At 44.1% G+C, this 13,898-nt stretch overlaps 2 protein-coding genes across 3 annotated transcripts in view; one reads left to right on the forward strand and one right to left on the reverse strand.

The window, feature by feature from the left end:
* The window catches only part of SLC4A5 (solute carrier family 4 member 5), a 122,629-nt gene extending 110,511 nt beyond the window's left edge, over positions 1 to 12,118 (reverse strand). The window contains exon 1 of one of the 2 annotated variants that reach the window (XM_056814720.1): positions 11,859 to 12,118. The gene's annotated coding sequence lies outside the window, so the exon portion shown is untranslated. The remainder of the gene's footprint in view (positions 1 to 11,858) is intronic. The other variant, XM_056814721.1, reaches the window with a different exon arrangement.
* A 1,000-nt stretch (positions 12,119 to 13,118) lies between these two features.
* The window catches only part of LPIN1 (lipin 1), a 132,475-nt gene continuing 131,695 nt past the window's right edge, over positions 13,119 to 13,898 (forward strand). The window contains exon 1 of the mRNA XM_056814728.1: positions 13,119 to 13,288. The gene's annotated coding sequence lies outside the window, so the exon portion shown is untranslated. The remainder of the gene's footprint in view (positions 13,289 to 13,898) is intronic.

A 13,898-nucleotide genomic window follows, 5' to 3' on the forward strand; every position in this document is an offset into this window, starting at 1 on the left:
CCTCCCTCCCCTTCCTTCCTTTCTTCTTTCTTTCTTTCTTTCTTTCTTTCTTTCTTCTTTCTTTCTTTTCTTTCTTTCTTTCTTTCTTTCTTTCTTTCTTTCTTTCTTTCTTTCTTTCTTTCTTTCTTTCTTTCTTTCTTTCTTTCTTTCTTTCTTTCTTTCTTTCTTTCTTTCTTTCTTTCTTTCTTTCTTTCTTTCTTTCTTTCTTTCTTTCTTCCTTCCTTCCTTTCCCTAGTTCTTAGCAAGTGTCCAACACAGAGTAGGTGCTTTGACTAATGAAGGATTTTTTTTGGTCTTCTTTGGGCCCCAGAGGGCAGATCTATGAGCAAAGGGCAGAGGATGCAGAAAGGCAGAGTTCAGCCCCATGTAGGAACAAATTTCCCAATAAGAAGAGTGGACGTGAGTGGAACAAGCAGGCTGCCTGGGGAGGTGCTCCCTTCAAACAAAGGCTAGAGGGGACAGTGGGACTCCTAGCTGGGCTAAATGGACTTTTAAGTTCTGTCCCTCTGGGATTCTATGATTCGGGGGATCTCATGGGGTTGTCCACTGGTGGACTGGAAAGAGTCTCTGGTGTCCACTCTTGGTAACCCACTCTGGGGTGGTGCAAAGAATCAACACTAAGGTGCTCAAGGGCAGACACATGGCTTAGAACCTCAGCTCTGACATTTACTTACTTTGGGCAAGTCAGTGCCTTTCTCATAGCTCCATTTTGCCCTTCTATAAAATGGAGCTAATCCTACTTGCTCCACCCACCTCATTGGGTGACTGTAATGTCTGCACATACCTTGAAGCACCTTAGATATGGCCACTAACAGAGAGTATAGGGTAGTGGAAAGAGTTCTGTCTCTGGAATCAGAGGAACTGGATTGAAATCCCACCTTTCCTGCTAATACCAGAGTGCTCTTGGGCAAGTCACAGACTTCTTGGGTCCTTGATCTCTGAATTCTCTTAAGTGGGTCCAGGGTACTTTGATCTCTCTAGGCCTCTGTTTCCCCATCTGTAAAATGAGATGTTTGGATTAGGTGGTCTCTGAGATCCTAGGATCTCTCTCTCTGGGCCTTAGTTTTCTTATCTATAAAATAAGGGGTCTAGAATGTTCCTCAAACACCACCTTACAACTCTAAAATATGATTCTGGGGGCAGCTGGGTGGCTCAGTGGATTGAGAGCCAGGCCTAGAGACAGGAGGTCTTAGGTTTCAATCTGGCCTCAGACACTTCCCAGCTGTGTGACCCTGGACAAGTCACTTGACCCCCATTGCCTAGCCCTTACTGCTCTTCTGTCTTGGAACCAATATATAATATTGTTTCTAAGACAGAAGGTAAGGGTTTAAAAGAATAAAGAATGATTCTATTATTAATTCCCCCCCCCCATAAATTTTTCCAGAATAGGAAGAAGGGAAAGGAGGAGAAATGTCTTATTTCCTCAAAAACAGAATAACAGGTTCATCGATTTCTTAAGTAGGCTGTAGTAATGAGCTTTAGGCTTGGAGTCAGGAGACCTGAGTTCAAATCCCACTTCTGCCAAGAGACTTTTCCGAAGATCAGTCTCCTCATTTATCAGATGGAAACAAGAATCCTTCTACTTCTTATAAACATAAAAATCATGAAGAGAGTGAATGGAGTTCTTGGATAAGGACAATGGTATCATTGATTTTATTATGGTTTTTTAGAGCAAGAAATGGGATTCAGGGGGGATGGAGAAGAGCTTAGCGTGGGAAATGGTCAGGGTTGAGACTAGGATGCATTATCCCAAGGAGAACAGAGCCAAGGGGTTTATATTCTTCCCAGCATGGTAGCCATCACATTCCACCTCCCTACTCCCACCCCAGTGTTCTCTTCTCTAGCCTAAACACTCTTAGTTCCTTCATTCAATTCTCATTCGACATGACTGAGACCCTCCACTATTTTGATTTCCCTCCTCTGGACACTTGCCAGCTCATAGATATCCTGATTTTGAGGCAGCCAGAACTGATCATAATATTCAGCTAGGATCTGGCCAGGATCACCAACCGAGGATTTACTATCAGTGTATCTGTCCTAGAAATGTAGTGGGTGATGACAGCTTCTAATTCTGAATCCTGTGGACTGAGGCAATGAGGCATGGTACAACATTTAACTGTAAGTCAATCAACAAGCATTTACTCAAGAAACACAGAAGAAAAACAACTGCTTGATTACATGGGTCAATGGGGATATGACTGGAGATGTAGACTCTAAATGACCAGCCTAGAGCAAACATCAATAATATGGAAATGGGTCCTGATCAATGATACGTGTAAAACCCAGTGGAATTGTGCATCGACTACAGGAGGGGGGTTGGGAGGAGGGGAGGGAAAGAACATGAATCTTGTGACCAAGGAAAAATATTCTAAATTAATTAATTAAATAAAATTAAATATTCAAAAATTAAAAAAAAAAACAAGCGTTTACTCAGTGTGTACTATGTGGGAGATAGTAGGATGAACACTGGGGATATGAAGAAAAGGCAGAACGCCCAGTCCAGTGCCCCCAACGAGCTCCCGTTCTAAGTGGAGAGAGAATATGAAATCAGCTCTTTACATCCAACATAAGTAGAATGGATGGAAGTTCATCTCAGAGGGAGGGCCGCCTTGTTTAGTTCCTCAGATTTTCTGTCTCCACAATGGAAGGCTTTCTGAAAGGGCACAGCCAGAGTTCACCAGCTGACCTCAGGTTCTCCCTTGGCACAATGGTTTGGGTTTGGACTGGCACACAGAGTTGACAAATGAGTTCTCTAATGACTTCACCTATGGCGCCTGCCCTTCACACTCCATCGACTCATTGAGGTGGAACGGCAACTCATGATGGCAGGGAATCGATGCTTGGCCAAGATTGCCCTGGGGTGGTTGGGGAGAAGGGGGCGTAGGGACAGCTGAAGGAATTTAGGGGATGCTTCTGCCCCAGTGCTGCTCTTCTCTAAGAGGCAGCAAGAACCAGAATAAGATTTATTTGGAGTTCAGTACTGCCCTCGGATTCTAATGAGAATCTCTACCCTCTGGGCTCTCCACAGCTCGACTTGACTGAATGCTTCTGCCAAATGAGTAATGCAATACATGACGATAACAATAATTTAAGCCAGTGTGCCCCTTTCCTCACAACCTCTCCTGGGAGATGGGTGGTACTGCTATCACTCCCATTTTACAGATGAGGAAACAGAGTCAGAGAGTTATGTGATTTGACCAAGATGGCAAAGCTGGCAAATAGCCAAGCTAGAGCTAGAGCCAAGGTCCTTTCTCCCCTGATCCAGTGTTCTTTTCCTGACACCAGGTAGTGTGAGGTGATGGACTCTACCTTATTGCACATTTGGGTATCTGTTTTCTGCATTAGACTATAAGCTCCCCCGATGGTGAGTGAGGATGGACAAAAGGGAAGATGCTTTAATAAACATTTGTTTAAATGCCAGAGGGCACTGCTGCCCCGACCTGTTCCCTTTCGCCATAAGAACCCGGTGCTGGCATGCTCTGTGCCTCTCCTGATGGTTACCAGGGTTCTGTGGCCCAGCCTGGGAGGTGCCAGACTCTCCAGGGTCCTCAGGGAACTGGGGTTCTATTCCCTGGGGCCCCTTCTTTAACTGGGTAACCAGGCTCATATCTTAATCTGAGGCTGGTGAAGATGTGGCCAATCAGAACCCTGCTGGGGCTCGTGTCCTTACTCTGAAAGTGGGCTCTGCTTTATCCAGTCTGAGGAAAGAAGTCTTTATTAAACACTAACTGTATGCAAATGCAAATGGAAAAATCCCATGGGGGAAAACCCTGCCCCTTCCCTGGATCAGCTAGAGTCCTGTGTGTGGCCATCATGGGAAAAACCAGCCAACCTAGCATCCAAGTAAATAACATCATACTCCTAGCGAGAAAAACAACCACAGCAATAAAACGGGAAGCGTATGACCTCGGAGCCAGAGTATTGGATCTAGGGTCAGGAAATCCTGAATTCCAATCCAGTCTCCGGCAAACACTTGTATGACTGTGGGCAAGTCATTTACCTTTCTGTGCCTTAGTGCCTCATCTATAAAATGGAGCAAATAACGGCTCCTCCCTCCCAGGGCTGGTGTAGACTTCATATAGGACCACACTGGTACGTACTTTGTAAGCTTTAGAGCACCACAGAAATATTCAATATTACTAGGATTACTGCCATGATCTTATCAACCTGGGCTCTGAGGAAACAGCTTCTCCCTGACCTGCCTGTCCATGACCAGCCCATACATAGTCTTGTTCTAAACCCAGGAGCTCTAGAGAAAAAGCCACAGCAGTTTCAATGGCCCCTGCTCAGGCTCCTGGTCCTGGCCAAACAGAGCCCAGTATTGCAAAGGAGAGCCAGAACAGTCTGGTCTCATCCCATTGGCTACCTGGGACTCTCTCACCCTTTCTCCTCCTCTGTCCTGTGGCCCCCAACAAGGCCTTGGAGAGTCACTGGCTCAGAGGATCCCAGATACTGGAAGGAGGCAGAAGAGACCTTAGAGGCCAATCTCTTCATTTTTACAGATGAGGAAACCAAGGCCACAAGAGGATACATCATTTGCCCAGGATTGGAAAATTCCAAAGTGGTTCTGGTGGAATTAAACCTTGGTCTTCCCAACTTCAGGTTTGGTGCTCCATTTTTTGGGGGGGCATTGAGCATAGTTTGGCTTTAACTGCTATTGGATAAACGTACACACAAAAATACATTCGTCACACCTTAAAAAATATATCCACTGGGGGCAGTTGGATGGCTCAGTGGATTGAGAGCCAAGCCTAGCAATGGGATTGTCTCAGATACGTCCTAGCCATGTGACCCTGGGCAAGTCACTTAACCCCCATTGCCAAGACAGAAGGTATGTACTTATTTATATACATATATAATTTATTTTGTATATTTATTTATTATATATTTATAGTTATATACATATAATTATATATAATTGTTGAGTTTGGCTCAAGGCCAAATTCTTACCATCTCATTTCCACCCCTAACACATCAAGAGAACCTATAACGTTTTGTAATAAAACTTTTTTTTTGAAAGTCTTTTGATATTTTTCCTTTCTATATAGCTGAATGTCATAAATGTGAACTGAGGATGAAAGATGTCTACTCAGGGCTGCATTATAATAAATTATTGATCCATTTAATTTACAATCTATTGAAAGTTCTGTGGCATTGGTAGAAGTTATGCATTACCTGCCCTCCTTGCTTCCCTCCTTCCCTACATCCCTCCTTGTTTCCTTCTTTCCTCCCTCCCTCCCTCCCTTCCTTTCTTCCTGCCTGCCTGCCTTCTTTCTGCCTTGCCTTGCCTTCCTTTTTTCCTTCCTTCCTCCCTACCTCCCTTCCCTCCCTCCCTCCCTCCCTCCCTCCCTCCCTCCCTCCCTTCCTTCCTTCCTTCCTTCCTTCCTTCCTTCCTTCCTTCCTTCCTTCCTTCCTTCCTTCCTTCCTTCCTTCCTTCCTTCCTCCCTACCTCCCTTCCCTCCCTCCCTCTCTCCCTCCCTCCCTCCCTCCCTCCCTTCCTCCCTCCTTCCCTCCCTTCCTTCCTTCCTTCCTTCCTTCCTTCCTTCCTTCCTTCCTTCCTTCCTTCCTTCCTTCCTTCCTTCCTTCCTTCCTTCCTTCCTTCCTTCCTTCCTTCCTTCCTTCCTTCCTTCCTTCCTTCTTCCTCATTTTTCTACTTTTGTAGTGACTTTCCCATGTGGGGAATGCACACCCTCCTAGTAGTGTTTTTTTAATATCCTCAGCTTCCTTCAGAATTCACTTCAGGCACTTCCTCCTACATGAAGGCTTCCCTGGTGTCCCTGGATGTTAGTAGCTCCCCCCTAGCCTCTTTTATCTTGAACCCTTCTGCTCCCTCAAGACTCCCTCCTCATTCCAGCTGGAGCGGTTTCATTTTTGTCTTTGCAGCCACAGCTCCTTAGCACTGTACATGCTAAAGAAATGCCTTTGATTCATTAACAACTGTTGAATTAAATAGAAGATTCCCCAGAGCTCCCTGTTAGTCCTGAGCCTTGGTTGTGCTTTGAATTTGTGCTGTGCCAAATGGATCGTTCAACAGCTCTGCTGCCTTGAGGATCCCAACCCGTCTTCTCTACTCTAATGAGAACGGTAGCTCCCATATAATGCTTTTTTAATGGTTGCAAGCATTTGACTGACCTGATCTTATTTTGTCCTTTTAAGAATCCTACAAGATTAGAACTATTATTGTCCCCATTTTAGAGATGAGGAAACTGAAGCTGAGAGATTAAGTGATCTGCTCAAGGTTGCACAGCTAGTAAATGTCTGCGGTGGGATTCAAACTCAGCTCATCCAGTTTTCCAAGTCCAGAGTCCTACCTCCACACTGCCCCCCTTTTTCTGGTTGGGGGGAGGGCATTATGCAGTGAAACTGGGTCTGGAACTGTCCTCATTAGTTCATGGGGATTCAGTTTTATCGATCATACTGCCATTAGCTGAAGCCTGCATCTGACACTCTGTGGCAGAGACCTGAAGAAAAGTCTGGGATGGAAATTCCTGGAAAGAGGGAAAGGATTCCCCCATGAAGCCTCTGGGAGTCAGAGCATCCCTTGGGGCCAGTTAGGGACCCTCTGTCAGTTTGTTTGCCTGTGCTCTGAGGAGGATGCTCAGGGAGAGTCATCATCCAGTTGAGGAGAGAAAGGTCCAGGAAGTTGGAAGTGGAGTCTGTGAGGTTGCCACGGCAACTGGAGCTATTAGAGACATCCATTCCAGGAAGGTCGTTGGAGGACATAGCCTGGGGGGAAGTTATCATTTGGTCATTTGCCTGGTCAATGGTGATCATAATAACAACTCTCATTTATGAAGGTTTATGAAGTACTTTCCCAGCAGTGACCCACTGAGGCAGATGGGAGAAGTTTTATTATTATTTCCATTTTACAAGTGATAAAATTGATACTGGGGAAGAAGAAATGATTTGTCTTTCGCCACCTCTTTGGGAATGGTAGAGCAGGGAGTCCTACCATTAATTTGGATGGGAAAAAGCTTACTTTATTTTCATTAGCCTCTATCTGAAATTCAGCATTTCCTTCAGTTATTTAGAAACATGATTCTGAGAAAGGGTTCATAGGTTTCACTAAACTGCAAAGGGGTCCATGACATCACAGAGGTTAATAATCCCTATAAATCTAAGATTTCTCCATTCTGTGGTTTAAAGCCCTTCCAAGTTCTAACAAGATGTTTGCTTCAAAGACGATCTTTCCTTTAATATTCCATTTTATGTTCTAAGAACCCATCACATTCTGTGTTCTAAGGTCCTTCCCAGCTCTGATACTCAAAGGGTTAAGATCCATTCCAGTTCTGACATTCTATGTTCCAAGGTTCTGCTGAGGATCTGATATTGCTTTTTCTAAGATCTTTCCAAGCGCTGACATTTTCTGTTCTAAGGTGTCTTCTAGTTCTGATAATAACCCTATGAATTATATGGCTTGATTCTAGAATTTGTCCCAAGGAGAGAGAGCCTTCCTACATATGAATACCTGAGCATTTGGGGTACCAGAACAAGCCTCGGTCGGGGAACACTGACAATTCTCTTGGCTCTACCCCAGATTGCATGAGATCTCATAAGATTATCCACCTCATTCTTCCATGATTCCATAGTAACACATTAGCCAAATTTCTGATCACTCCTTTTTTTTTTAAGCTATCACAGCTGCCTGAAATGCTAAGGGCCTCCTTGGGAGCTAGGATCCTTTACTAGGCCAGATCCTTGCTAGGATGGCCAACATGAGGTCCAGGCCCAGGTTCAAATTTAGTTAAGAATGTCACTAGCCGACCTCTGAGATCTTTCCTCTCCATCTCAGATTCGGTGATGCTGAGATAATGTGAGTTCATTAGTCCCTTGAGATCACAGAGAGCCCACATTTGGGTGAGCAGAAAGGACAATCCATGCCTTGCCCTGTGGATGAAGGGTAAACCTGACATTCTGGCCCCTCATTCTGTTGTGTTTGGTTGGGGCATTGATCATCTCTAGGTGAGCCAATAAAGTTGATTTCCTGAGTACCCCCGAGTTCCTGGAATCTCTAGCCATCTACCTGCCTCTTTTGTGTGTGTGGGGGGATGGTTAGTGGCTCCCCAAGAAATGTGGATCTCCCTGAGGTAGCTGAATAGTGAGCCACATACTGGTCTTTGAGTCTGTAGGGAGATTTGACGGCACAGAGACGTGACCATTGGACTCAGAGTCAGCAGAATGGAGTCTACTTCTTTCTACTCCTATTGGCTAGCTGTGTGTGGCCTTAGGCAGCCTTTTCAACTCCCTAAACCCCAATTTCCTGCTAGATGACAATGCCAGGGACCCACCTCCCAGAGCAGCTTTGAGGAAGATTCTTTGTAAACAAACTATAGTGCCCTAATAGTGCAGCACTATCTCCAAGTGTGCTGGGGTGATGACTGTCATCATCCAGGGTTCTGTTAGCCAAAGGAAATGAATCAGTGGGTACCTTCTGCTGAGGAGGGTTAGTGAAACCAAACAAACAAAGGAAAACCCAGCTATCAAGAATCAGCTTCTCTGATAAACTATGGGACAAACCAGTCAGGCACTGACTGCTTGGCAACCCAGCCATTGACTTATCTATCCTCTTAAAGAACAAACCAGTTACATTGAAGGAACAAAGACTGCCAGGCTAGGAACAATGAATCAACAGCCTCCAACTTGGGCCTCCTCCCACATCCCAGATCCCAGAGGATCTTGGGGAGTCTCTCTTCAGTCTCTTTATCTCTATTTTCCCAAAAGGCTTCACTTTCCTCTTTGCTGCTCCCTCTTCCTCTCTATACCAAATCCCTTCATCACAGGCTTTTCCTGCCTTCTACTGTGGAAATCAGCTAATTTAATAAATTCATTGTGAGGTGATTTAAATGTCTAAGCATAGTGTCAAAATTTCCCCTAAGGGTTCTGAATCCTATGGAAACAGAGTTGGACAGATGTTGGGGGTTGGTGAACTTGGACTGGAGAAAATGACATCTTTATTTTCACAGACTTTTAACTGAAGCTTAGAATTTCCTTCAAATATTTTTAAAAAATCTCTTTCTCAGAAAGGATCCATTGACTTCACCAGATACCCAAAGGGGAAAAACAAGAGAGGAAAAAAAAGCCTCCTGATCTAGTCCAATTCTGACCCCACCCTCTCTCTAAAGTTTTATTGATGCCAGCTATTTTTGCACTGAGCGGTATTGTGAAATAGCAGCCAGATAGCTATCCTCAGAGAGGGCAAGACTTGGGCCAGTGTTCTCTCTCAGACATTTATTGGCTGGATGACCTTGGGGAACTCTCAGTTCAGGAACCAACTCTCTAAAATGATTCCATTGAAGAAAAGGTACGATTAGCAGAGGGAATTTTGTCACTGGTAGTTCCCTACATCAATGAAATCGTGGTTCTTTAAATACACACACACACACACACACACACATACACACACATATATACATACATACATACATACATATTTATTCCTACCATGGGCATTTTATTTTAACCTAGCTCCTTTCTTAGCAAAGAAAAAGAAAATCAGTGAAGAAAAAAGTCTGATTGAATACCATATTCCAAGCCTATGACAGGAGGAAAGTGTATTTCCTTATCAGTTCTCTTGGATGAGCATGGTCATTGCAATTAAACTGGGCTTGACTGCCTTTTAGTGTCCTTTTTCTTTGTATAATTGTGGTCATTAAGCATTTTGTTCTCCTGACTCTGCAGGAGTAGCCCTTCCTGTGCCTGTCTTTCCCTAGTCGCACCAGCATCCTCCATTTTATAGAGGAAAACAAATGGGGATTCAGGAGGTTTAAATGAATCAGGTGTAAAATGAGGCGGTTGGACTAGATAGCATCTGACCACCATTACTTCTCTAGATGCATGAATGTATAATGAAAAATTGTTCAAGATCATACAGCCAGTAGGTGGCACAGCTCTGACATCAACTGGTCATTTGACTACTGAGGTGGGATGAGTGGAAAAGAGAGAGAAGGAGAGAGACAGAGTCAGAGAGACAGAGACAGACAGAAACAGATAGAAAAAGAGAGATGAGACAGAGAGAGATGGAGAAAGACAGACAGGGAGACACAGAGACAGAAAGACAGAGACAATGATAGAGACAGAGAAACAGAGACAGAAAGAGAATGACAGAGAGACACAGAGAGAAAGAGAATGTGTGTGAGAGAGAGAGAGAGGACTTACTAAGTGAGTATTCACTCATGTGGCAATAATTTTCCCCCAAACTCTGTTCCCCCCAAACACTTCTTCCTTATTTCTAGCCTACATATCTATAACAGCACTTTCTGGGGACAATGTGATCTAATTGGCTATTTTAATGCATTAATGCATATAATTGAAATAAAAATATACAAATGTATAAAGTGGAACAAATAAATTTGCTGCAAGAACTCTTGACATTCACCAAAATACATTTGTTTTATGTGTTTCTTCCAAAAGTTAGAGCTAAGATTATTAAGATGAATGGATTGTCTCCCTTCAGACGTTACTGACCCTCTTCTGCCCCATCTTAACAGTGGATTGAATAAGAGAGATCCCTGGAGTCAGGAGATGGCGAATTCAAATCCTGACTCAGGCACTGTGTGACTGTGTGACCCTGGGCAAATTAATTCACTGGTTCTACCCAAGTCACCATCTCTTGGCTCTGGGCTCTCCCCAATGTTTGGTTTCCACCAAGGATCAGCTAAATTTCCTCATCCATAAAATGGGATAATAGCACCCTTCTCTTCCTAAGGTTGTTGTGAATATCAAAGGGGATAATTTATGTAAAGCAGGTTATAAATCATAAAGTGAGAAGCATTTTGTTTGTAGATCCACACAAAGAATAAAAAACAAGGAATCTTCCATTTCATAAAGAGAAAGGCTCAGGAGAGATAATAACAACCTTGTAGTTCCCCTTCCCATCTCTACTCCAGAATAGAACTTAATAGACAAAAATGACCTTAGAATATAGCGTATTTGATCTGGGAGGAACTTTAGGGCAAGGAACATGTAATGTTAAGAGCCAGAAGGGACCTTAGAACACAGAACATGGAACTTTAGGGACAGGAGGAACCTCAGAACCATAGAATTTAAAATGTCAGTTGGTGAGATCAATTAGTCAAGAATTAAGGGAAACCAGCTGAGAAAGAGAGCTCCAGATCTCAGTGGTTCAGTGTATTGGATGATGAACTCAAGAGTCAGGAAGACCTGGGCTTGAATCTTGTCTTTGGTGAGCCGTTCAATCTCTTTGAGCCTCAGTTTCTTCAACTGTAAGATGGGGATAATAATAATACCTAGGTCCCAGAGTTGTTTTGATGACCAACTGGGTAATATTTATAAATCCCTTTGCAGAGCTTAAACTGCTATATAAATGTAATATTATTATCAGGAAATGCCCAATTATTATTAATTTTAGTGTCCTCTCTGGATAGCTTCAAGCTAGCTATTGCTAATCAGTTAGATAGCATTTTGTAGAGGGGGAACTGAGGGCCTTTTCAGAGGAAATATTTACCCAGGGATATACAGCTAGGCAGCTGCAGAGCCAGGACTTGCACACAGACCTCTTGGGTTCCAAGCACTTCTAGTTACTTGAGGTCTGAATGAGAAAAAATGATGAAAACCCCCTAAGCTCTGGGCCTCCTTCTCCCTCCCCACTTAGGCTCCCTACCACAAGAGAACTCAGAAGGGAGGGATTCCAGTCTGCCATCCATTTAGTTTAAAGAGCCAAGGAAAGCAGCCAGTCCTGGCCAGTCCTTTGGGCTGTGGGAGAAGCCAGTGGTTCTGCTGATCCCACCAGAGGCAGTCAAGGCAGAGTTTACCCCCTGGGCTCTCTGATCCCAGCCCAGCCTGCTGGCCTGGGTACCTCTGGGCAGCAAGGTCCCTAAAGCCCCACACTGAGTACTTACCTCTAAGTTCTTGAGGCCATAAAGTAGGAGGACAAGGAAGAGCAGCAGCTTTCCTGGAGAGACACCCCCAACCTTCGCTGAGTCCCCACTGAGGACAAAGTCAGTGGCCGTTCAGGCTCCAGCTGTGTCTGCCTTGGGGGCAGAGAGAATGGACTTTGGGAGTTCAGCTCCGATGTCTGCTGTGATTGGGTGGTCAGGAGAGGGTGGGGAAGTGGGAGGGGGAGAGAAGATGAGGAAGGGAAGCTTCAGCCTGGGAGGGAGGAGGTTGCCTGCTCCCAGAGGGAGGAGTGGATCATGATGCATCTGTGGGGTGAGGCCAAGCATCTTAGCTATGGTAGTTTCTTCAAGGCTGGCATTGGGTGGATACCTTGTTTTGAATTGTTTTTGTTTTCATGCACGGTCTAGGCTAGTCCATGGCCCTCCTGCCTCCTCCCACGTCTTCCCCTCTTCCTGAGCATCTCTACCTCAACCTAGTGAGAAATACTTTGGGGCTCCAGGTTCCAGAAGAAGAGGAACCGAGATGATGGAAGCCACTGATGGACAGATGTGAGGCAGATAAGGTCATGCTGAGCCCTTGAAAAAATATTGATAATTCTACATTAGGAGCCATAAAACTGTTCATGCTCATTGACCTAGAGATCCCATGACTAGGGCTGGCTCTAGGGAAGGGCTTCGAATGCCCAATAAAGGCATCATTGAGAGGGTAAAAAGCTGTGTTTGTCAGAAAAGATTCCCAGAAGTTTTATTTACAATGCTAAAATAACTGGAGATAGCCAATACAATGAATGGGAAATGACCGAATATTCGAGTGTAATGGATTGTATTATGGTTAGGAAAGGAAACAAATATTGGAAATAGAGAGCAAATAAGGGAAATATATGAAGAGATGAAAGGAGAATGAGAAGAATACGGACCATGATTACATGAAAAAGAACAGCCACAAAATCGAGAGGAGCAAGTAGCCGAGTTCAACAAATGCAAAGGGAGCTCGAAAGCAGAGGGAGGGTATATTAGCACAGGCAGAGAATTGGCATATTTTGAATAATGTAAGCAATGTGGAGGTTGAGCTCTTGTACAAACAGTTTTTTATGTATGTGTTTAGTTCAATGTCCTTTGGTGGTGGTGGTGGTGGTGGTGGTGGTAGTGACAAAGCAGATGATAAAAAATTAAAAATACTTATTTTTGTGGTTTAAGACAATTGATTTTATCGGTGTGGGAACTCTCAGGAGAGAAAACTCCTTCTAGCAATGCACTTGATACGCGCTTGGCAAGTTATAGTCTTGGAGAGATGTCTGGGGGCATTGAGACGTCCAGTGGTTTGTCTCACAGCCAATATGTGTCAGAACTAAGGCTTGAAGCCATGGAGAATCAAAGCTGTGGAGCTGGAGAAGAACGTGGGGGCTTCCAAGGGCAACTCCCTCCTTTTTCAGGTAAGGAGACCGAGCCACTGTGGCTGTGGTGTGCTTGGGGCGTTACCTGGCCTGGATCTTCCTGAGTTGGAGGCCAGCTCTTTCTCCTCCTCTTGCTACTTGAAATATATTATTCAATCTTTAATTGACATCTGTTCAATTTCAATCATCAGCTAAGTCTCCGACATTTTTAAATCTAATTATTCAACTGTTCAATCTTTTTTTATTGCTTGTTTATTAACAAATAAAACATTTAACCCAGTGGAATAGAATCCAACCTTACAAGAGAGTTTGCTACAATCACCTGGTGAGTAATTGTGTTAAATAGGGAACCAACAGGGACAAATACAGTCACCAAAGTCGTTTGCCATGCCCTGGAAGATTTAGGATCCTTCCTCCTGACAAAGTATTCCCTAATGAATTCACTAAATCATCCTGTTCAGAGATAATGCTATACCAGTCTTTTTTCACTCCCCGATATATTCTCTCTTCAGTCGCTGACTTGACATTCCCCAGCATGTCTAATGATGTCTTTCCCTTGCTCCAGAAACTTCGGGGTCTCCCTGTTCCCACTTGGATTCCATCTAGACTTCCCTGTTTGACATTCAAAGGCCTTCACAACATGGTCACT

Source organism: Monodelphis domestica, chromosome 1 (genome assembly GCF_027887165.1).
Source record: "Monodelphis domestica isolate mMonDom1 chromosome 1, mMonDom1.pri, whole genome shotgun sequence".
NCBI classification, from domain to species: domain Eukaryota; kingdom Metazoa; phylum Chordata; class Mammalia; order Didelphimorphia; family Didelphidae; genus Monodelphis; species Monodelphis domestica.